Source organism: Petromyzon marinus, unplaced genomic scaffold (assembly GCF_048934315.1).
Source record: "Petromyzon marinus isolate PM22_M1 ecotype Great Lakes invasive population unplaced genomic scaffold, UKy_Petmar_22M1.pri1.0 PM_Scaffold_58, whole genome shotgun sequence".
Lineage (NCBI taxonomy): Eukaryota > Metazoa > Chordata > Hyperoartia > Petromyzontiformes > Petromyzontidae > Petromyzon > Petromyzon marinus.
In genome coordinates, this window is record NW_027423590.1 from 95,376 (window position 1) to 118,419 (window position 23,044).

Consider the following 23,044-nt stretch of genomic DNA (forward strand, 5'->3'; position numbering starts at 1 on the left):
GTGTGTATTGTACTTAGTTGTATAGTATTGTGTGTGTAGTGTACTATGTTGTATAATATTGTTTGTGTAGTGTACTATGTTGTATAGTATTGTGTGTGTAGTGTGCTGTGTTGTATAGTATTGTGTGTGTAGTGTACTGTTTTGTATAGTATTGTGTGTGTAGTGTGCTGTGTTGTATAGCTTTGTGTGTGTAGTGTACTGTGTTGTATAGTATTGTGTGTGTAGTGTACTGTGTTGTATAGTATTGTGTGTGTAGTGTACTGTGTTGTATAGTATTGTGTGTGTAGTGTACTGTGTTGTATAGTATTGTGTGTGTAGTGTACTGTGTTGTATTGTGTATGCGGTGTACTGTTGTATATTATTGTGTGTAGTGTACTGTGTTGTATAGTATTGTGTGTGTAGTGTACTGTTGTATTGTGTGTGTGGTGTACTGTGTTGTATATTATTGTGTGTGTAGTGTACTGTGTTGTATAGTATTGTGTGTGTAGTCTACTGTGTTGTATAGTATTGTGTGTGTGTAGTGTGTAACCGGGTTGTCTTGCTGCACCTGCGTTTTCGCCTCCCCCTCTCATCCCCTTTAAATCGCCTGGATGACCCCACGCGTCCCCTCGCCTCCTGCCATTGGCCCCGTGACGATCACCGCTCCCTCCTCCTCGTCCATCACCCCCCTTGCTCACGCACCCCCATCCCTCCTCCACACCCCTCCTCCCTGGCTGCTGCTGTTGCAGCAGCTTCACAGACACAGCGGAGCGCGAGCGAGACCCACCGGAGGCAATGAGCGCGGCGCCTGCCCGGAGCTCCCGCTGCTTCCGACCCTGAACCAGATCCCCGGGGGGGTCTGTGGGTGAGTGAGGGTGAGTGAGTGAGGGTGAGTGTGGGGAGCGGTAGTGTAGTTGTTAGCGCGCTGCGCTACAAACCCGGCGGTCACCGAGTTCGATTCCCGGTTCACGGCCAACACCGGTGACGATTATCTGAATCGGTAACCTGGGCTCTCCCCTAGGTCGACTCGGCCTCAATTGTGTCAAACGTCGCCACTGGGGTAGACAAAAGCGGTCGGGCGTGGTGTTGGCCACCCACCCCCTCGTGTGCCCTTGCCGGCCTTAATAGGTGCTCGCTAACAGCACTTGCCCCTACAGTCTCTTAAGGCTACACGGGGGGTCTTTGTCTTGTGGGGACCGAGCGGTCATCGCTGCACTGCGCGAGTAACCTGGTCCAGTCTGTAAGCATAGCCATTGGGGGGAGACAAAGGCTGCCGGGCGTGGTGCTGACCAAACTCGCTCCTCCGTGTGCAGTGTCAGCTTTAATAGGAATGGCCGTGTGGGTGGGACAGGGATAAACAACACAACATGTCAACATCTTCACCATTCGCGCCGTGCAGATCTGTTGTTGTGTCCGTTGCTCGCTGTCGAGGAGAATGCGGCAGAATTCCCTCTCTCGCTCTCTCCCCCTCTCGCTCTGTCTCTCTCGCTCTCTGTCTCTCTCCCTCTCTCGCTCTCTGTCTCTCTCCCTCTCTCGCTCTGTCTCTCTCGCTCTATGTCTCTCTCCCTCTGTCTCTCTCCCTCTGTCTCTCTCCCTCTCTCGCTCTGTCTCTCTCCCTCTCGCTCTGTCTCTCTGTCTCGCTCTCTGTCTCTCTCGCTCTCTGTCTCTCTCCCTCTCTCGCTCTCCCTCTCTCGCTGTCTCTCTCCCTCTGTCTCTCTCCCTCTGTCTCTCTCCCTCTCTCTCTGTCTCTCTGTCTCGCTCTCTGTCTCTCTCTCTCCCTCTGTCTCTCTCTGTCTCTCTGTCTCGCTCTGTCTCTCTCCCGCTGTCTCTCTGTCTCTCTCGCTCCCTTCGCCCGTCCGTTCATTCGCTGCGCCCTGCATCCCTGATGCACAGCATAGCAGCAGAATCGGCGATGGCACGTCCAGCCCTCATCATCATCGTCGCCGCACACAAGACAAAGATCCCACCTCACCCCCGTCGTATCGCCTTAACAGACTGTTGGGGCAAGCATTGTTAGCGAGTATCAGCACTGGCTGTAAGGTAACGTGGGTGGGGGGGGTCGAGTATGGTCAGCATCCACGCCCGACCGCCTTTGTCTCCCCCAGTGGCGATGTTTGCGCATCGCACCGGGTACCCATTTGAGCCCGAGTCGACCCAGGGGGAGGCCTCGGACCGGTTCGTCACTTGTATTGACCGTGAGCTGGGAATCGAACCCGGGGTCGCTGGGTTCGTAGCGCTTGGACCAGCAGCATTGGGTCAATCAAACCTCACTGCTAATGAGACACTGAATGTCAAAATTGACAAGCATTATTTTTACACATCCCATTAGCCACGCGGTCTTCGGAAAGTCAATCATATCAGCAGTATTAGTAGCTCAACGCAAGCCAGTTCTGTTACCAGGTTCAAAGTGCAGTGTCTCACCGACAGCTTTGCTTGAACCAAAGTTTGCTAAACTACCAGATGTTTACAGGAAAGGAATGGCGAATATTTGAAACGGTTCAGGACCTCACCTAGATCGACTCAGCCTTTACATATAGTTCCTCAGTTTAATTTATTCGGTATAGCCCTGTGAGCCATGCGGCGCTTGACTCGGGTGCAACCGCGTGCGGTGTGTAAAAAAAACCCCATCAGAATTGGGAAGACAAAGGCGGCCGGGCATGGTGCTGGCCACTCACCCCCTCGTGTGCTGTTCCGGCCTTCACAGCCGCTTACTCGCTAACAACACTTACCCAAGCAGCCTATTCAAAGCTATATTGGTGGCCTTTGGCTTGTGTGTGGTGTGTATCTATCGTGAGCGGTGGCGCAGCAGTTAGCGCACTGCGCCACCGAATCCGGCCATCTGAGTTCGATTTCTGCTCGCAGCTAACATCGGTGTTGAACATAGAAACCGGTTACGGGGCTCGCCTGCGTCGACTCTTGCTTTAAAATGAGAACCCGGTGTGTGCTGTGTGTGTGTGAATAACATCGGCACTGGAGAGACAAAGGCGGCCGGGCGTAGCACTTGCTCCAGCAGTCTAAGGCTATACGGCCGCCACCTGGAGAGACAAATACGTACGGGAAAGGTGTGGTACTGGCAGCATTTGTTTCCGTATTGTGCGCATCGTTTTCTTTGCTTGCCTTGCTGCCTATAATTTGTCACGCACACGGGAGTTGAACGCCCGATGCAATGTCACCGTTCATATCTGTGCACATTAGTACCATATTTGTATTGTTTTGTATTCAAACATCTTTCATCCGGGAAAATACCCCCCCCCCTCCGAGATACAGGAACGAACCTCGCAAAACCGACGCGATCCCTCCTACCGAGCCCGTCGGCTTTTCAGTGGCTTAGCTAAAGGCGCAGCACCAGCTGCGCCCCCCCTTACAAACAACCCGCCCGCTCGCTCGCTCACGGGGACCCCACTGTTGGCAGAGAGCCCCAACGAGAGGGGAGGCGGCAGCCCCCTGGTAGCGAGAGTCGAATCTTGGCCTCCTCTTTCACACGATGGAGCAAGACGTCTTGCTTGGAAAGAGATGGGCGTTTGCCCACGCTTTACCCCACCGTTTACACGAACTGCCGCGCCGGGAGACGGGGTGGAACCCTGCGATCTCTGAGGACTGCACGCCCGGGCCCCCTCTGCGGGAGCTTCCTTCGTGTCTCCGGTTATGAAGCTAATGACGCGTTACGTTTATATTTGTGACAAACCGTTTTATCTTTACCGCTTTGTCCTGCAGTTACACGGTAATGCACATTTTTTTTTACAATTCTAATTGTGCGCACGTCATTTACCTTGTTCGCTGTGTGTATGCGATTATCTGAACCGGTCATGGGCCTCCCCGAGGTCGATTCAGCCTCAAATGAGTACCTGGTGCGGTGTGTAAACATCGCCACTAGGAAGACAAAGGCGGCCGGGCGTTCTGACCTTCGTAGGTTGCTCGCTAGCAGCACTTGCCCCAATTGTCTGTTAAGGCTATACTTGGGGTCTTTGTTCACTGTATCTTATAGCAAACATTTTTTTGTGTGTGCCGATACCGGTAATGTTAAAAAAGCGATGTTTAACAACCCCGTGCTAGATGAGTCGCCCGTGTGCAGCATCGCATGCGGTTACGATGATGTTGATGGGACGTCTCGATGACGTCATGCAGCTGAAGGTTACGCCGTGGACGCTGGGATGACAGATGTCGCCCCTGCGTCTCGACGCCACCAATTACCTGCCCATTCATTGCACATCGGCAGTTCAGCGTAGGGGAAAGGCTCGCACGTCTTACACACATCCCATCGGCCTGCGAGTGCCTGATTTCAGCAGCATCGCTTTAAAAAATACAAGCAGTGCTTTGGAACCAGTTTCAAACATGCAGTGTCTCATCAGCAGAAGGCAGGCGTGCTTGAACCCAATATGTGCGAACAGGTATGGGAAGGAGGCTGTTTATTTTGTTGCTTATATTCTCCACAGTGACGCGTAATGATTCTTCCGTGTTGGGTATTGGCAGTGTTTTTGCGTTTGAGATAGGACTCGTATTTAACAGAGAAGTCGGGCTTGCAAACTTAAAAACATCTGAGACAGTTCAACACAGCAATCGGTTCAAGCAAGATGACTGTCGATGTGATGCAGGAATAGCGAAACCGGTCCAGAGATTGCTTGCTCATTTAACCAATGCTGTTAAAACGATACACTCCCAAGCATGATGGCTTGTGTGGCTCATACTTTTGGGGTTTTTTCAGAATCAGAATAGTTAACCTGGAGGAATTCAATGAGCGTGCTGTAGTTTAACGTGGAAGACAGCTACGGGGGGTATGTGGCAGCATTATGCAATGCATAGGGGCCCAGTCGCCACATGGTGGCCCTCGAATCAACAGATAAACGAGTAACAAAATGTTAAGGAACATTAGAAAATAATTTCAACAATTAACCATGAATGCCAAACAAACATAGTTACGAATGGAAAAAATATATTTCCAAAAAATACCTCGCGTTAAATCTCGTAGCATTACTGAACACCAGGATATTTTGTGAACTGGCACACACGATAACTTAATTGTGAGTATTGTACCTTGAAATTTGGTTGTTAATACTATCACTTTGAGACTGTCTTCCTCTAAACCCAATACACAGTGCAACCTAAAAATCTTTTTCCTTACCTATAAACGTCATTCTTTGTCTCTTTGTGTGTGTGCGGACCAAACATTTGCGAAGGATTTGGCTCCCGAAACGTGGGGTTTTCGTTTAAAAAAGTAGCCAGGTACCACGCCATTAGCCCTGTGGTGAGCCAGCGCTATTTCGTTTTCCCGTCCGTCAACTTCAAAGTTGTTTAATTAGAGATCTAGTGCTTGACCATACCAACTCACGCGCCTTCGGTGGGGGGGGGGGGGGACTGCCCCTACCAAATCACACGCATTTGGTGGGAGTGAAGGGACATTTCTCTTTTGTGCGGACACTGAACGAGTTAATACACACGAATTTAGAGCTCCCTTCAAACATGCATCTATCTTTACTCTTTGGTTCTATTTGGTAAAGTCACGTAGGTAAAAAATAAAACGAAAAAATCACTACGTTTCAGCCACAACACAAGTGGTCTTCATCAGGTGAAGGGACCGTGCTGTCACAAGGACAGCGTTGGAAAGAAGAAAGTCAAGTCAGGTCGCGTCCTTTTAAGCTGTGTGGGAGGAAACAAAACGCGTTGACAAAGGAATTAGCATAAAATGCTCATAGAGTAACCACACGGGGGAGGGGAATATACAAATGTACAAATGATGGTGTGCGAGGGAATGACCGTGCAGCAACGTGATGGACCGGCACGGGGGGGAGGGGAGTTTACAAACGTTGTTTTGAAGGGAAATAAGCTGCTGTGAAAGTTTGGTATATCACTACTTGGATGAATATACTGTACCATTGAAAATTAGTTTAATGTTTGGTATGATTTAGAACATCTTTCCAATGATTGCTTAATTTGAAACCATCTTCTCGGTTGAAATTGTGTCTGTGTTTGTAAATCTGAATTGCCTCGTGGATAAATCTCTGATGATAACCTAAGGGTTTGCAAAGGACCTTGGTATCGGAGAACACTATATCGTGATCACCCACAGCGTTGTAACAGTGGTTAGCTATGGCAGAAGAATTTGTTCTGCCCTGTTTCAAATCTGATTTGTGCTCGCGAATTCGGTCAGAGACATGTCGCTTCGTCTCCCCGATATAGCAATCACCACAAGTGCAGCTCAATTTGTAAACTCCAGGGTACTGTAAGTCAGGAATGACATCCTTCACGGATGGGATCAGGTCACGGATTTTGTGTACTGTATTGAACCGGACCTGGATCTTGTGTTTGTTTAGAATTTTGGAGATCTTTTTAGTAACGCATGCTATATATGGTAGTGTGATGATTTTGACCGGAGTATCAAGTGGTTGTTTCTGTATGGAGGGAGAAACAGCTTGGCGGATGGTACGGTCAGAGTATCCGTTTCTCTTGAGGGCCAGGTGTACATGTTTTAAGTCACTGGTCAGGTGGTGTTGGTCCGAAATGCAATGAGCCCTGTGGTATAACGTTTTGATGAGAGAATTCTTTTGAGCTGGGTGGTGGTGGGAATCAGGTTTCAAGTAGGAATCTGTGTGGGTGAGTTTCCTGTAGACAGAATGTCCCAATGAGCCATCAGGTCTCCTCTCAAACAGAACATTAAGAATGGTAGCTTGCCCTCTTTCTCCACTTCCATGGTGAATTTGATGGCGGGATGTCTGGAATTGATGTGGTGTAGGAAAAGGTTCAAAGCTGGGAGGCCATGTGGCCAAATGACGAAAGTGTCATCCACATATCTTTTCCACAGGGAAGGTCTGAGGGTGGAAGTCTGGATGGTGTCTGATTCAAATTTCTCCATGAAAACATTGGCTATCACTGGTGATAAGGGAGAACCCATGGGGGTACTCTCATTTTGTTTGTAGAAGGTGCCATTCCAAGTAAAGTAGGTATTGGTGAGGCAGTGTCTAACCAGCGCAGGTATATCGGGGTCTAGTCCATGTACCAAATTTTCAATTATTTCAATGGTATCAGGTACCGGGACCTGGGTGAACAGGGAGACCACATCGAAGCTGACAAGGATATCGTCAGGGGACAGTACAACGTCTTTGACCATAAAGACCAATTACATTTAATTCCCTAAAGTCTTAAGACAACAAAATCCACCCAATGTGTATTCTTGCCCACAAACTTTCCTATTGTGAGCACGACTTTAAGTCACAAACTATTATTACTTTTCGGAGGCAACACAAGCTTCTGTCTTCAGGTGGAACAGTCACAGCAAGATAGCTGCATCAAGTGCAGCTATGATGCAGCTATCTTGCTGTGACTGTTCCACCTGAAAACAGAAGCTTGTGTTGCCTCCAAAACGTTGTGATTTGATTTAGAGTGAGGGAAAAAAGTATTTGATCCCCTGCTGATTTTGTATGTTTGCCCACTGACGAAGAAATTATCAGTCTATATTTTTAATGGTAGATTTATTTGAACAGTGAGAGACAGAATAAAAACAAAAAAATCCAGAAAAACGCATGTCAAAAATGATTTGCATTTTAATGAGGGAAATAGGTATTTGACCCCCTCTCAATCAGAAAGATTTCTGGCTCCCAGGTGTCTTTTATACAAGTAACGAGCTAAGATTAGGAGCACACTCTTAAAGGGAGTGCTCCTAATCTCAGCTTGTTACCTGTATAAAAGACACATGTCTACAGAAGCAATCAATCAATCAGATTCCAAACTCTCCACCATGGCCAAGACCAAAGAGCTCTCCAAGGATGTCAGGGACAAGATTATAGACCTACAAAAGGCTGGAATGGGCTACAGGACCATTGCCAAGCAGCTTGGTGAGAAGGTGACAACAGTTGGTGCGATTATTCGCAAATGGAAGAAACACAAAATAACTGTCAATCTCCCTCGGCCTGGGGCTCCATGCAAGATCTCACCTCGTGGAGTTGCAATGATCATGAGAACGGTGAGGAATCGGCCCAGAACTACACGGGAGGATCTTGTCAATGATCTCAAGGCAGCTGGGACCATAGTCACCAAGAAAACAATTGGTAACACACTACGCCGTGAAGAACTGAAATCCTGCAGCGCCCGCAAGGTCCCCCTGCTCAAGAAAGCACATATACATGCCCGTCTGAAGTTTGCCAATGAACATCTGAATGATTCAGAGGACAACTGGGTGAAAGTGTTGTGGTCAGATGAGACCAAAATGGAGCTCTTTGGCATCAACTCAACTCGCCGTGTTTGGAGGAATGCTGCCTATGACCCCAAGAACACCATCCCCACCGTCAAACATGAAGGTGGAAACATGCTTTGGAGGTGTTTTTTCTGCTAAGGGGACAGGACAACTTCACCGCATCGAAGGGACGATGGACGGGGCCATGTACCGTGAAATCTTGGGTGAGAACCTCCTTCCCTCAGCCAGGGCACTGAAAATGGGTCGTGGATGGGTATTCCAGCATGACAATGACCCAAAACACACGGCCAAGGCAACAAAGGAATGGCTCAAGAAGAAGCACATTAAGGTCCTGGAGTGGCCTAGCCAGTCTCCAGACCTTAATCCCATAGACAATCTGTGGAGGGAGCTGAAGGTTCGAGTTGCCAAACGTCAGCCTCGAAACCTTAATGACTTGGAGAAGATCTGCAAAGAGGAGTGGGACAAATCCCTCCTGAGATTTTTCGATTTAAAGCTTTCGTGACTGCAAGGATGCATCTTCTTTGGTTCTTTCAGTGAGAGTCAAGTGTCTCTCACTGTTAATAAACCTACCATTAAAATTATTTTATTCTCATTCTACGTGACTTTACCGAAAGAACCAAAGAAGATCCCTCCTGAGATGTGTGCAAACCTGGTGGCCTACAAGAAACGCCTGACCTCTGTGATTGCCAACAAGAGTTTTGCCACCAAGTACTAAGTCAAGTTTTGCAGAGGGGTCAAATACTTATTTCACTCATTACAATGCAAATCAATTTATAACATTTTTGACATGCGTTTTTCTAGATTTTATTGTTGTTATTATGTCTCTCACTGTTAATAAACCTACCATAAAAATTATAGACCGATCATTTCTTTGTCAGTGGACGAACTTACAAAATCAGCAGGGGATCAAATACTTTTTTCCCTCACTGTAGTTGTTTTCTTTTCTTTTATGTTAATTTTGTTTAACCTACGTGACTTTACCGAAAAAACCAAAGAGTATGAATCCTTGCAGTCACGAAAGCTTCAAATCTAGAATTATTATTTGTTTACATTTATTTTTCACATTCGCTCACCACTAATAGTTCAAACAAGATGTTTCATTACAGCAGATATACACTATGTAACACGCTTTCTTCCCCTGCATACTTAACTGTTATATTTCAGTTTGCTGGACAACAAAGTACAGCCATTGTCTCTTTTGCCTCACAAACTTTCCATTAGGTCGGCTCAGTTTCAAATGATAACCTGCTGCAATGTGCAGTAAACATCGACACCGGGGACTCAAATGTATTTATTCTTTACACGGTGTTTATTAACGTTTCCGCAAATTATATTGCAATGCATCACCATTAATTAAATAACTATCTCAATTTCGCATTCGCTGGACAAATTACAAACCAACATGCCAGCAACAACGTTGTCAATGTACTTTATTAATTCACTTTTTTAACGCATTCATTTACTTTCTTATTTCCAACTTTCCCTAACGTCACGCACATTGCTTCTTTCGTTACTGTCACGTACATAGACCAATTGCCATGCAATCTTTAATGTTACTACTAAATACATTTGTACTATTACACTTTTAAAGTACAACACTTCCACTGATCTACATTGCAGCCTGCTTCTTGATCGCACTCGGTGTACTGCCAGTCTATACTGTCCATTGTTGCCTGGTTACTGTACTGGCAATCTCTTATGTAGACTGTATACATTTTTATGAAGCCGTGCCAGTGTACTGGCAGTCTATAATGTGGACTGTTTCCCTGCCTCTTTACCTCGGTCAGTGTACTGCCAGTCTATAACCTAGACTGTAGCCTGCTTCTTTACTTAAATGTGCGTACTGCTGCTCTATAATGTTGACTTATTCTAGCTTCTTTCTGCAATGCCATTAAATAGTTTTGTTTGCTCATGTCATGCTATTTACTGATGTGTAGTACTGCGATGCTGATTTCTATGTTATACTGCTAAATACGTCAGACTTTCTATGCTACAGCTGCTTATATTTCGTCTATCGTTTTGTTACATTGTTGGGAAAAGCAACTATTTTCTATTTGGCGTACTGCACCTTTTCTTTCCACCCAAGCGGGCAGCACGCAGGGAGGTTCAATGCCCCAACTTGTAATATTTATAGTTATAGCCTACATATTGTATACTGGTTAAAAATATATCTAGCTATTGCGGTAAAAGTGATTCGGGGGCCACAATCGGATCTTGCATAGCCCCCCCGCCCCCCCCCCCCCCGACGTAATAGTGCGTTGAAATAGGTAGTTGAAAAAAGCAGCTGAAATAGGTGGCTCAAATAGGTGGCTCAAATTCTTTGATTCTTTCGGGAAAGTCACGTCGATAGACAAATATAAAAAATAAAGCTAATAAAAATGTAGCCACCTATTTCAGCCACCTAGTAGCGCTACTACTGGTGTTTGTTACTGAACACCAGGATATTTTGCGAACTGGCACGCACGATAACTGAATTGTGAGTATTGTACCTTGAAATAGGTGGTTGAAATAGGTGGCTGAAATAGGTGGCTGAAATAGGTGGCTGAAAGAGGTGGCTGAAAGAGGTGGCTGAAAGAGGTAATTGAAAGAGGTAGTTGAAAGAAGTGGCTGAAAGAGGTGGCTGAAATAGGTCACTGAAATAGTTAAAATAGGAGGGTGAAAGTGGTGGCTGAATAGGTGGCTGAAAGAGGTTTGCTGAAAGAGGTTTGCTGAAAGAGGTGGTGGAAAGAGGTGTCTGAAAGAGGGGGCTGAAATAGGTGGTTGAAAGTGGTGGCTGAAAAAGGTGGCGGAAAGACGTGGCTGCAAGACGTGGCTGAAATAGGTGGCTGAAAGAGGTGGCTGAAAAGAGGTGGCAGAAATAGGTGGTTGAAATAGGTGGTTGAAATAGGTGGTTGAAATGGGTGGCTGAAATAGGTGGCTGAAATAGGTGGCTGAAATAGGTGGCTGAAAAAGGTGGTTGAAAGAGGTGGTTGAAAGTGGCGGCTGAAAAAGGTAACTGAAATAGATGGTTGAAGGACGTGGTTGCAAGAGGTGGCTGAAATACGTCGTTGAAATAGGTGGCTGAAATAGGTGGCTGAAATAGGTGGTTGAAATAGGTAGTTGAAATAGGTGGCTGAAATATATCAATGAAATAGATAAAATAGGAGGTGGTTGAAAGTGGTGGCTGAAATAGCTGGCTGAAAGAGGTGGCTGAAAGAAGTGGCTGCCATAGGTAGCTGAAATAGGTGGCTGAAATAGGCGGCTGAAATAGGTGGTTGAAATAGGTGGCTGAAATTGGTGGTTGAAATGGGTGGCTGAAATAGGTGGCTGAAATAGGTGGCTGAAAGTGGTGGTTGAAAGAGGTGACTGAAATAGGTGGCTGAAATAGGTGGTTGAAACAGGTGGCTGAAATAGGTGGTTGAAATAGGTGGCTGAAATAGATGACTAAAATAGGTGGCTGAAATAGGCGGCTGAAAAAGGCGGTAGAAATATGTGTCAGAACGAGGTGGCTGAAATATACGTGGCTGAAATAGGTAGTTGAAATAGGTGCCTGAAATAGGTGGTTGAAAGTGGTGGCTGAAAGAGGTGGCTGAAATATGTGGCTGAAAGAGGTGGCTGAAATAGGTGTCTGAAATAGGTGGTGGAAAGAGGTGGTGGAAAGAGGTGCCTGAAATAGGTGCCTGAAATAGGTGGTTGAAAGTGGTGGTTGAAAGACGTGGCTGAAAGAGGTGGCGGAAATAGGTGGCTGAAAAAGGTAAATGAAATAGATGGTTGAAGGACGTGGTTGCAAGAGGTGGCTGAAATAGGTGGCTGAAATAGGTGGCTGAAATAGGTAGTTGAAATAGGTGGCTGAAATAGATCAATAAAATAGTTCAAATAGGAGGTGGTTGAAAGTGGTGGCTGAAATAGGTGGCTGAAAGAAGTGGCTGACATAGGTGGCTGAAATATGTGGTTGAAATAGGTGGCTGAAATAGGTGACTGAAATAAGTGGCTGAAATAGGTGGTGGAAAGAGGTGCCTGAAATAGGTGCCTGAAATAGGTGGTTGAAAGTGGTGGCTGAAAGAGGTGGCTGAAAGAGGTGGCTGAAATATGTGGCTGAAATAGGTGGCTGAAATAGCTGAAATAGGTGGTTGAAAGAGGTGGCTGAAAGAGGTGGCTGAACGAGGTTTGCTGAAATAGGTGCCTGAAATAGGTGGTTGAAAGTGGTGGCTGAAAGAGGTGGCTGAAATAGGCAGCTGAAATAGGCGAAAGAAATATGTGTCGGAAAGAGGTGGCAGAAAGAGGTGGTTGAAATAGGTGGCTGAAATAGGTAGCTGAAATAGGTGGCTGAAATAGGTGGCTGAAGTATTTGTCTGAAATAGGTGGTAGAAATATGTCGGAAAGAGGTGGCAGAAATAGGTGGCTGAAATATGTGGCAAAAAAGGTGGCTGCAAGAAGTGGCTGAAATATGTGGCTGAAATAGGTGGTTGAAAGAGGTGGCTGAAAGACGTGGTTGAAAGAGGTGGTTGAAAGTGGTGGCTGAAAAAGGTGGTGAAAAGACGTGGCTGAAATAGGTGGTTGAAAGTGATGGCTGAATAGGTGGCTGAAAGAGGTGATTGAAATAGGTGGCTGAAATAGGTGGCTGAAATAGGTGGCTGAAATATGTCGGAAAGAGGTCGTAGAAATAGGTGGCTGAAATAGGTGGCTGAAATATGCGGCTGAAATAGGCGGTAGAAATATGTCGGAAAGAGGTGGCAGAAATAGGTGGCTGAAATATGCGGCAGAAAAAGGTCGCTGCAAGAAGTGGCTGAAATAGGTGGCTGAAATAGGCGTTTGAAATAGGCGCCTGAAATAGGCGGCTGAAATAGGCGGTAGAAATATGTGTCAGAAAGAGGTGGCTGAAATACGTGGCTGAAATAGGTAGTTGAAATAGGTGGCTGAAATAGATCAATAAAATAGAAGGTGGTTGAAAGTGGTGGCTGAAATAGGTGGCTGAAAGAGGTGGCTGAAAGAAGTGGCTGACATAGGTGGCTGATCTAAGTGGCTGAAATAGATGACTGAAATAGGTGGCTGAAATAGGCGGCTGAAATAGGCGGTAGAAAATGTGTCGGAAATAGGTGGCAGAAATAGGTGGCTGAAATATGCGGCAGAAAAAAAGTGGCTGCAAGAAGTCGCTGAAATAGGTGGCTGACATAGGTGGCTGAAATACGTGGCTGAAATAGGTGACTGAAAGAACTGTCTGAAATAGGTGGCTGACATAGGTGGCTGAAATAAGTGGCTGAAATAGGTGGCTGAAAAAGGTGGCTAAAAGAGGTGGCTGAAAGAGGTGGCAGAAATAGGTGGTTGAAATAGGTGGTTGAAATAGGTGGCTGAAATAGGTGGCTGAAAAAGGTGGTTGAAATAGGTGGCTGAAATAGATGGCTGAAAGGGGTGGTTGAAAGAGGTGACTGAAATAGGTGGCTGAAATAGGTGGTTGAAACAGGTGGCTGAAATAGGTGGCTGAAATAGGTGGCTGAATAGATGACTAAAATAGGTGGCTGAAATAGGCGGCTGAAAAAGTCGGTAGAAATGTGTCAGAAAGAGGTGGCTGAAATACGTGGCTGAAATAGGTAGTTGAAATAGGTGCCTGAAATAGGTGGTTGAAAGTGGTGGCTGAAAGAGGTGGCTGAAATATGTGGCTGAAAGAGGTGGCTGAAATAGGTGGTGGAAAGAGGTGACTGAAAGAGGTGCCTGAAATAGGTGGTTGAAAGTGGTGGTTGAAAGACGTGGCTGAAAAAGGTGGCTGAAAGAGGTGGCGGAAATAGGTGGCTGAAAAAGGTAAATGAAATAGATGGTTGAAGGACGTGGTTGCAAGAGGTGGCTGAAATAGGTGGCTGAAATAGGTGGCTGAAATAGGTGGCTGAAATAGGTGGCTGAAATAGGTGGCTGAAATAGGTAGTTGAAATAGGTGGCTGAAATAGATCAATAAAATAGTTCAAATAGGAGGTGGTTGAAAGTGGTGGCTGACATAGGTGGCTGAAATAGGTGGTTGAAATAGGTAACTGAAATAGGTGTCTGAAATAGGTCGCTGAAAGTGGTGGCTGAAAGAGGTGGCTGAAAGAGGTGGCTGAAATATGTGGCTGAAATAGGTGGCTGAAATAGGTAGCTGAAATAGGTGGTTGAAAGAGGTGGCTGAAAGAGGTGGCTGAACGAGGTTTGCTGAAAGAGGTGGTGGAAAGAGGTGCCTGAAATAGGTGGTTGAAAGTGGTCGCTGAAAGAGGTGGCTGAAATAAGTGGCTGAAATAGATGACTAAAATAGGTGGCTGAAATAGGCAGCTGAAATAGGCGGTAGAAATATGTGTCGGAAAGAGGTGGCAGAAAGAGGTGGTTGAAATAGGTGGCTGAAATAGGTGGCTGAAATAGGTGGCTGAAATAGGTGGCTGAAATAGGTGGTTGAAAGTGGTGGCTGAAAGAGTTAGTTGAAAGAAGTGGCTGAATATGTGGTGGAAATAGGTGGCTGAAATATGTAGCTGAAAGAGGTTTTCTGAAAAAGGTTTGCTGAAATAGGTGGCGGAAAGAGATGGCTGAAATAGGTGGCTGAAAGAGGTGGCTGAAAGAGGTGGTTGAAAGAAGTGGCTGAAATAGGTGGCTGAAATAGGTTGTGGAAATAAGTGGCTGAAATATGTGGCTGACAGAGATGGCTGACAGAGGTGGCTGACAGGTGGCTGACAGGTGGCTGACAGGTGACTGACAGGAATGGCTGACAGGAGTGGCTGACAGGTGGCTGACAGGTGGCTGACAGGGATGGCTGACAGAGGTGGCTGACAGAGGTGGCTGAAATAGGTGATGGAAATAGGTGGATGAAATAGGTTGTGGAAATAGGTGGCTGAAAGAGGTGGCTGAAAGAGCTTTGCTGAAAGAGGTTTGCTGAAAGAGGTGGTGGAAAGAGGTGGTGGAAAGAGGTGGTTGAAAGTGGTGGCTGAAAAAGGTGGCAGAAAGACGTGGCTGAAATAGGTGGCTGAAATAGGTTGTGGAAATATGTGGCTGAAAGAGGTGGCTGAAAGAGGTGTCTGAAAGAGGTTTGCTGAAAGAGGTTTGGTGAAAGAGGTGGTGGAAAGAGGGGTCTGAAATATGTGGCTGAAATAGGTGGCGGAACGAGGTGACTGAAAGAGGCGCCTGAAATAGGCGGTTGAATAGGTGGATGAAAGTGGTGGTTGAAAGTGATGGTTGAAACTGATGGTTGAAATAGGTGGTTGACATAAGTGGCTGATAATTGGTGGCTGCAAGAGGTGGTTGAAATAGGTGGCTGCAAATGGTGGCTGAAATTGGTGGTTGAAATAGGTGGTTGATATAAGTGGCTGATAATTGGTGGCTGCAAGAGGTGGCTGAAATAGGTGGTGGAATGAGGTGGCTGAAAGAGGTGGTTGAAAGAGGTGGCTGCAAGAGGTGGCTGCCGGAGGTGGCTGGCAGAGGTGGCTGGCAGAGGTGGCTGACAGAGGTGGCTGAAATAGGTGGCTGATATAGGTGGTGGAATGAGGTTGCTGCAAGAGGTGGCTAAAACAAGTAGCTGAAAGAGGTGGCTGCAATACGTGGCTGAAATAGGTGGCTGATATAGGTGGCTGCAAATGGTGGCTGAAATTGGTGCTTGAAAGAGGTGGCTGAAATAGGTGGCTGCAAATGGTGGCTGAAATAGGTGGTTGAAAGACGTGGCTGATAATTGGTGGCTGCAAGAGGTGGCTGCAAGATGTGGCTGCAAGAGGTGGTTATAAGAGGTGGTTATAAGAGGTGGTTACAAGAGGTGGCTGACAGAGGCGGCTGACAGAGGCGGCTGACAGAGGCGGCTGACAGAGGCGGCTGACAGAGGCGGCTGACAGAGGCGGCTGACAGAGGTGGCCGACAGAGGTGGCCGACAGAGGTGGCCGACAGAGGTTGCTGACAGAGGTGGCTGAAAGAGGTGGTTGAAATTGTTGGCAGATATAGGTGGTTGTAAGAGGTGGCTGAAATAAGTGGCTGATATAGGTGGTGGAATGAGGTGGCTGAAAGAGGTGGCTGAAAGAGGTGGCTTAAATAGGTGGTTGAAAGTAGTGGCTGAAAGAAGTAGTAACAAATTATTTATTATTTTTTTTCATTTATATTTTTTTACCTACGTGACTTAACCGAAAGAACCAAAGAGTATGAAAGAAGTAGCTGAAATAGATTGTTGAAAGAGGTGGCTGAAATAGGTGGCTGAAACAGGTGGCTGACAGAGGTGTCTGAAATGGGTGGTTGAAATATGTGGCTGCAAGAGGTCGTTGTAATAAGTTAATACCTTCAGTGGGCTTTGCCTCGTAGGATGGGAATGGCTTAGTTTTATTTGTATGTTTTGGGTGATTTTTTAACTTTCTTGTATTTTGCACTTCTATCATGTGATTGTATTGTTTGGTGTCACGTTCAGACCTGCCCCTACTGGACATCTGTTAAGAAGAGCTTTATAGCTTATCAGATTCATCCAGTATAAATAACTATTCAGACCCTGATTTTCTTTAACCGATCTGTATATCTGTCCCTTAAAAAAAAATTATATTTATCACATCAGCCATGTGACCTCCTGGGGGAGTGAATAATTTCAGAGCAGCCATTGGTTTATTAAAACATGTTGACACCGTATCGATTTTCAACATTCAGCATCACATCGGTCGAGTCCACATAGCTTGGACCAATAACTGGCGTACTTTCAGATTTTTTGAAGTTGGGGGTCCTCCATGAGTGCCGTTGGATGTGAGGTCCTCATGCGATGCTCACCAACTCAATGCAGTAAAACACTTTTAAGCAGCTCCTTCACGTGTCTGTCCCACCTGGCTGATCTTGTCAAGAAGCATAAACCATCATCACGTAAACTTTGATCACCCTCACAGTGGCGGCTTTTGGCTCACTGTCAAACAGACGGTCACCGCATCGCGTGGTTTCCGAAGCGCTTCTGCGGCCATCTGGAACACTCTTCCTTCCAATATTAGGAAGCCACTGAAGCTATGCACTTTAAATCATTTGAATTGAAAACTAATTACTTTAGAACAGCCTTTTGTATTTAGTTTGTTGTCCCCCGCACCTCCAATTAGCACGGTTGGCTACGTACAGTGCGACAGAAGTTCAACATACATATTCTTGGGTCTTTCGGTAAAGTCACATAGATAGGTTCAAAGAACCTATCACCTTGCCATACATTGCAGGTGTTACCAAAATGATTTCCAAAATCTTGAACAAACACAAGATCCAGGTTCGATTCAACACTGTACACAAAATCCGTGATTTTATCCCATCTGTGAAGGACGTGATTCCTGACATGCAATACCCTGGTGTCTACAAAGTGAGTTGTGGCTGTGGCAGCAGTTATATTGGGGGAACGAAACGACATGTCTCGGACCGTGTTCGTGAACACAAGGCAGATCTGAAACACGGTAGGACCAATACCTCTGCCATTGCTGATCATTGTTTTAATGCTGTGGGTTCACACGGAACTGATTTTTCCAAGACTGAAGCACTCTGCAAATCTACCGGCTACCTTCAGAGATTTGTTCATGAAGCCATCCAGAAATATAAACACAGACACAACTTCAACCGATTGGATGGGAACAAACTGAGCAATCATTGGAAGGACGATATTAACCAGCTAAAGTCAACTGACTGTGAGGTTTCCATCCTACCTGTCTGTCAGCTGTTATTTCCGACTCTCTGTGTCTCTCTCTATGCCTCTCTTAGATCTCTCATGCTCACATGTCCTTTGCATTGCACTCTCATGCCTTTGGATTGCACTTTCATACTCACATGCCCTTTGGATTGCACCCGTTGGGTTGCACTCATGCCTTTGGATTGCACCACTCTTCGATTTCACATTAACATGCTAATCTCTCACATTAACATAGCCACTTCCGCGCCCTTGTCGAGGAGGCCTCTCTCCTATCTTACAGTTACATGCTAATTTCTCACATTAACATCACTATCCCCGGCCACTTCTTTATGGCCCTTGGGCTACACCCATTTCAAACCTTTTTAAAGTCTGCCTCAGCAGCAGACCATGCTTTCCCACCTGATGACAGATGCTTGTGTTGTGCCCGAAACGTGATTTATTTTATTTTATACCTGCCTGACCTTACCGAAAGAGCCAAAGAGTATGGATTCCTGCAGTCACGAAAGCTTCAAATCAATATAGAAATAGGTGGCTCAAATAGGTGGCTGCAAGAGATGGCTGAAATAGGTGGTTGAAATAGGTGGTTGATAGTGGTGGCTGAAAGAGGTGGCTCAAATAGGTGGCTCAAATAGATGGCTGAAAGAGGTGGCTGCAAGAGGTGGCTGTAAGAGGTGGCTGTAATAGGTTGCTGTAATCGGTGGCTGAAATAGGTAGTTAAAAAAAGGTGACTGAAATAGGTGGCTAAAATAGCTAATTGAAATAGGTGGCTGCAAGAGGTGGCTGAAATGGGTGGCTGAAATAGGTGGCTGAAAAGGTGGCTGCAAGATGTGACTATAATAGGTTGCAGTAATCGGTGGCTGAAATAGGTAGTTAAAAAGATGACTGAAATAGGTGGCTAAAATAGCTAATTGAAATAGGTGGCTGAAAGAGGTGGTTGAAAGTGGTGGCTGAAAGATGTTGCTGAAATAGGTGGCTGAAATTGTGCCTGAAATAGGTAGTTTCTCTCCTGCACGGCAATGTTGTAACAGGTGATGATTGGCTTTGTCCCGCTTCTAATTCGTTGGCGAGAGAGTAAAATGAAAGGTCACTTTGGAGACCCAGAGCATGCGACGCAGGTAAATCGGAATCGAGTTTCATTCGAATAAACCTCGAAATCGGATACGCGATTCTGATGCCGAGCCTGAACAATAGGAGGCGGAGAGTGGAGGGAGGGGGAGAAGCGGAGGGCAACAGGGAGCCAGGACTGCGGTTTGTATAGTGTGTGTGTGTGGGTTTGTGTAATGATGTGTGGCTGTTTGTGTAGTGTGTATACGTGTGTATGTGCAATGTGTGTGTGGCTGTTTGTGTAGTGTGTATGGGTGTGTGCAATATGTGTGGGTGTTTGTATGGGTGCGTGTGTGCATTGTGTGTGGGTGATTGTGTATTGTGTGTGCAATGTGTGTGGCTGTGTAGTATGTGTGCAATGTGGGTGGGTGTGTGCATGCATGGGTGTGTGTTCAATGTGTGTGCTTGTGTATAGGTGTGTGCATTGTGTGTCGGTGTTTGTTTCGTGTGTGTACGTTTGTGCAATGTGTGTGTTTGTTTAGTGTGTATATGGGTGTGTGTATGGGTGTGTGTGCAATGTGGGTGGGTGTGTGTATGGGGGTGTGTGTATATAGTGGGGAGCGATAGTGTAGCGGTTAGCGCGCTGCGCTATGAACCTGGCGACCCGGGTTCGATTCCCGCTCACGGCCAACACCGGTGACGATTATCTGAACCGGTCCCGGGCCTCCCCTAGGTCGACTCAGCCTCAAATGAGTACCTGGTGCGGTGTGTAAACATTGCCACTAGGGAGACAAAGGCGGTCGGGCGTGGTGCTGGCCACCCACCCCCTCGTGTGCCGTGCCAGCCTTCATAGGTGCTCACTTACAGCAGTTGCCCCAACAGTCTATTCAGGCTATACGGGGAATCTTTGGCTTTGTACATTCTGTGTGGGTGTACGTTTGTGTGTGCAATGTGTGCAATGTGTGTGGATGTTTGTGTAGTGTGTGTGTGCAATGTGTGTGTGTGGGTGTTTGTGTAGCGTGCGTGTGTGTTTGTGTAGTGTACCATGTAGGGTCATGTCGCCCGCATGCCTAAACATCTTTTGTTCGGCTGGATAGAGGGGACTAAACGGGCGCGGCAGAGAATAGAGAAGAGATGGAGTGATGTGGTACAAGAGGACGTGGAGCCGAGTATACTTGCCGATGACTGGTACCAGCGGTGTCAAGATCGGCCTCTGTGGAGGCAGTCGCCCTCCAACAACAACGGAGGGCGGAGGAGCGACGCTCACAACAACGAGCGGAGCGCCGGGTGGATAAAGCACAGCATGTCGGTACAGTAGGGGGCACAGGTGGTGCATCAGCCAGTCATCTCAGTCGACCCATGACACCTAAGTCTGCCCCGTGACTTCCTGCCAGCGGGCGTTCGACACTTAACCTGCACATATCCTGGCACAAGCGCCGTGGTGACGTCACCACCACTTTATGGCTAATGGCGTGTGTATGGATTTATATGTTTTTGGGTTGTGTGTGTGTAGGGGTTGATGTGTGTATGTACAGTGTGTGTAGGGGTTGATGTGTGTGTATGGGTTAATGTTTTTATGTGTAGTGTATGGGTTGATGTGTGTGTATGGTTACATCATGGGACCTCCTTTGCCAGTACCAAAATATGAGAATAGGTTTTCCCCTTTTATCAGGAAACAAAACAGGTGTTAAGTTGTTAAAACACCAAACTGAAACCTTTTACAAGGAATCATGTCTGCATTAACCACAATACTTTTGGTCAGAATGCAAACAAAAAACACACTGATAGTATGATGCATTGTCTTTGAAACTGATTGGTCCACACCAGAGACAGCTTTCTTTGGAGCCTCGTCTCAAATGGTATTAGACCAGAGGACGCCTTTTGGCGAAACCTATTTGGCGTTCCTTTTCACCGTTTATTCACACTCTTGCACACTCTTATACACTCTGTTTACACTCTCTATGCTCGACGCTTACACACGTCAGAACTCTGTCCTTTACGCGGACATCCCTCAGCTATCTACGCCCCCGTATGGCTTCCCTTATGCCTACCCCCTCGTCTGCCCCGGGCGGGGGCTCACCCATTACCGCCCGGCGACGAGGTGAGGCCTCTACATCACTAGCACTTCTTCGGCGGTGGCTGGGATGTCTTCCATGCAGGTTCTCGTTCCCATCTTCTCTCTCCCCACGGCGACCCCGCCCTCGTCCCGGGGTCCCCTTTATGTACCCCGCCGCCTCGATGACATAACATCACGCCATCCCACTCCTCTACAGATGACATGACGTCATCCCACTACTCCTCTACATGTGTATGTGAAGTGTGTATGGCTTAATGTGTGTGTGCAGTGTGTGTATGGGAAGTGTGTGTATGGGTTAATGTGTGAGTGTGTAGTGTGTATGGGTTGATGTGTGTATGTGCAGTGTGTGTATATGCAATGTGTGTAAGGGTTGATGTGTCTATGTGCAGTGTGTGTAGGGGTTGATGTGTGTATCGGTAGATATGTGTGTGTAGGGGTTGATGTGTGTGTGTAAATGGGATTCATGGCACAGTTGGTGCACTGCGCTACGATACAGGCGGCTTGTAATTCAATTTCTGGCCACAGCTCGTATCAGTGGCGAGTGGTCAGATTTGGTGGCAGTTGATCAACTAAAGATTTAGTTTTAGAGGATTACACAAACATGAGTCCCAGTATAAGCAATAGGATTAATCTCTCGGAATGTACTTATGCGTGTCGTGTATGTGTTTGTGTGTGAGAGAGTTTTTGTGTAAGTATTTAATTAATAAATAACAATATAAACCTCTGGGTCTGAGCATTAAATAATAAGTCTTGCATCAAACAATGACCCCTATGCTTATGAGACACTGAATGTCGAAACCGGTCCTAAATTTGATGATATGAAAGCAAGGCTGCTGAATTGTAGACTCCCAGCAACACCGAATGGCTAATAGGATGTGTAAACTATTTTTGTTTTACAGTAAGATCACCGATTATAACCGGCGGCTTAGAGAAGGAAGGGGGTGCCGGATTTTCATAAACCCTAAATAATCACTAATAATTATTTTTGTAACTTATTATTTTGATTTAAAGCTTTCGTGACTGCAGTAATTCATATTCTTAGTTTTTTCGGTAAAGTCACGTTGAAGAGAAACAACAAAATAACAAAATATATATAAAACAATAAAAAAATTCTCACGACGTTTCGACCATAACTCAAACGGTCATCATCAGGTGTGTTGGTTTGCATAAATTTATTTTTAAACGGCACATTTATTTATTTATAAAAAAAAACGTTGGCGTCACGCGCAGCGATTTGGCAGTTTGCCCAGGACTAGCCCATCTATTTTTTTTTTTAAAGAGGAGGGGGGAGACGAAATTAATTTCGTCTCGAACTGAAATGGTTTATCAAATCTTTCCAATGATTGCTAAGATAGAATCCATCTTCTCGGTTGAAATTGTCTCTGTGCTTGTATATGTGGATAGCCTCATGAACGAATCTCTCATGGAAGCCAGATGGCTTACAAAGAACCTCCGCCTTGGAAAAGTCAATGGCATGTGAGCCTACTGAATTAGAACAATGATCTGCTACGGCCGAGGTGTTGGTCCTACCGTGTTTAAGGTCTGCTTTATGTTCACGAATGCGGTCCGAGACATGGCGTTTGGTTTCTCCAATGTAACTACTACCACAGAGGCAACTTAGTTTGTAGACACCAGGGTATTGTATGTCCGGAATCACATCTTTTACAGACGGAACCAGATCACGGATTTTATGTAATGTGTTGAAACGGACCTGGATCTTGTGTTTATTCAAGATTTTGGAGATCTTTTTTGTGATCCCAGCAATGTAGGGTAAAGTGATGGTTTTGAAAGGCTCCTCAAGAGGGTTCTTCTTCATGGTTTGAGTGATAGCTTTGCGGATTGTATAGTCGGAGTAACCATTAGCCCTAAGAGCTTGGTGTACGTGCTTGAGTTCACTGCTTATGTGTTCCTGGTCAGATATGCATTGGGCTCTATGATACAGAGTCTTGATGAGAGAATTCTTCTGTGATGGATGGTGGTGGGAATCCGATGCTTACATTAGCACAACGGATAGCGATTTGACAGTTTGTTCAGATGGACGAGTCCATCTATGTTCGGAAAAGAGGAGGGGGGAGGCGAAAAATAATGGATACGGTCTGAAAGCCACCTTAAGCGTGATCAATCAATTAAGACCCGAAATGGTTGATCAAATCCTTCC

General features: G+C 46.1%; 1 protein-coding gene across 6 annotated transcripts in view; it reads left to right on the forward strand.

Annotated features, from left to right (window-relative positions):
* Positions 1-690: 690 nt before the first annotated feature.
* LOC142923697 (serine/threonine-protein kinase SBK1-like) overlaps positions 691-23,044 on the forward strand; it is a 50,079-nt gene continuing 27,725 nt past the window's right edge. The window contains exons 1-2 of one of the 6 annotated variants that reach the window (XM_076064662.1): positions 14,937-19,013; positions 19,907-20,118. The gene's annotated coding sequence lies outside the window, so the exon portion shown is untranslated. Of the gene's footprint in view, positions 855-1,732; positions 2,020-14,936; positions 19,014-19,699; positions 20,119-23,044 lie in introns of those variants that run through there. The other 5 variants (XM_076064659.1, XM_076064658.1, XM_076064663.1 and 2 more) reach the window with 5 other exon arrangements.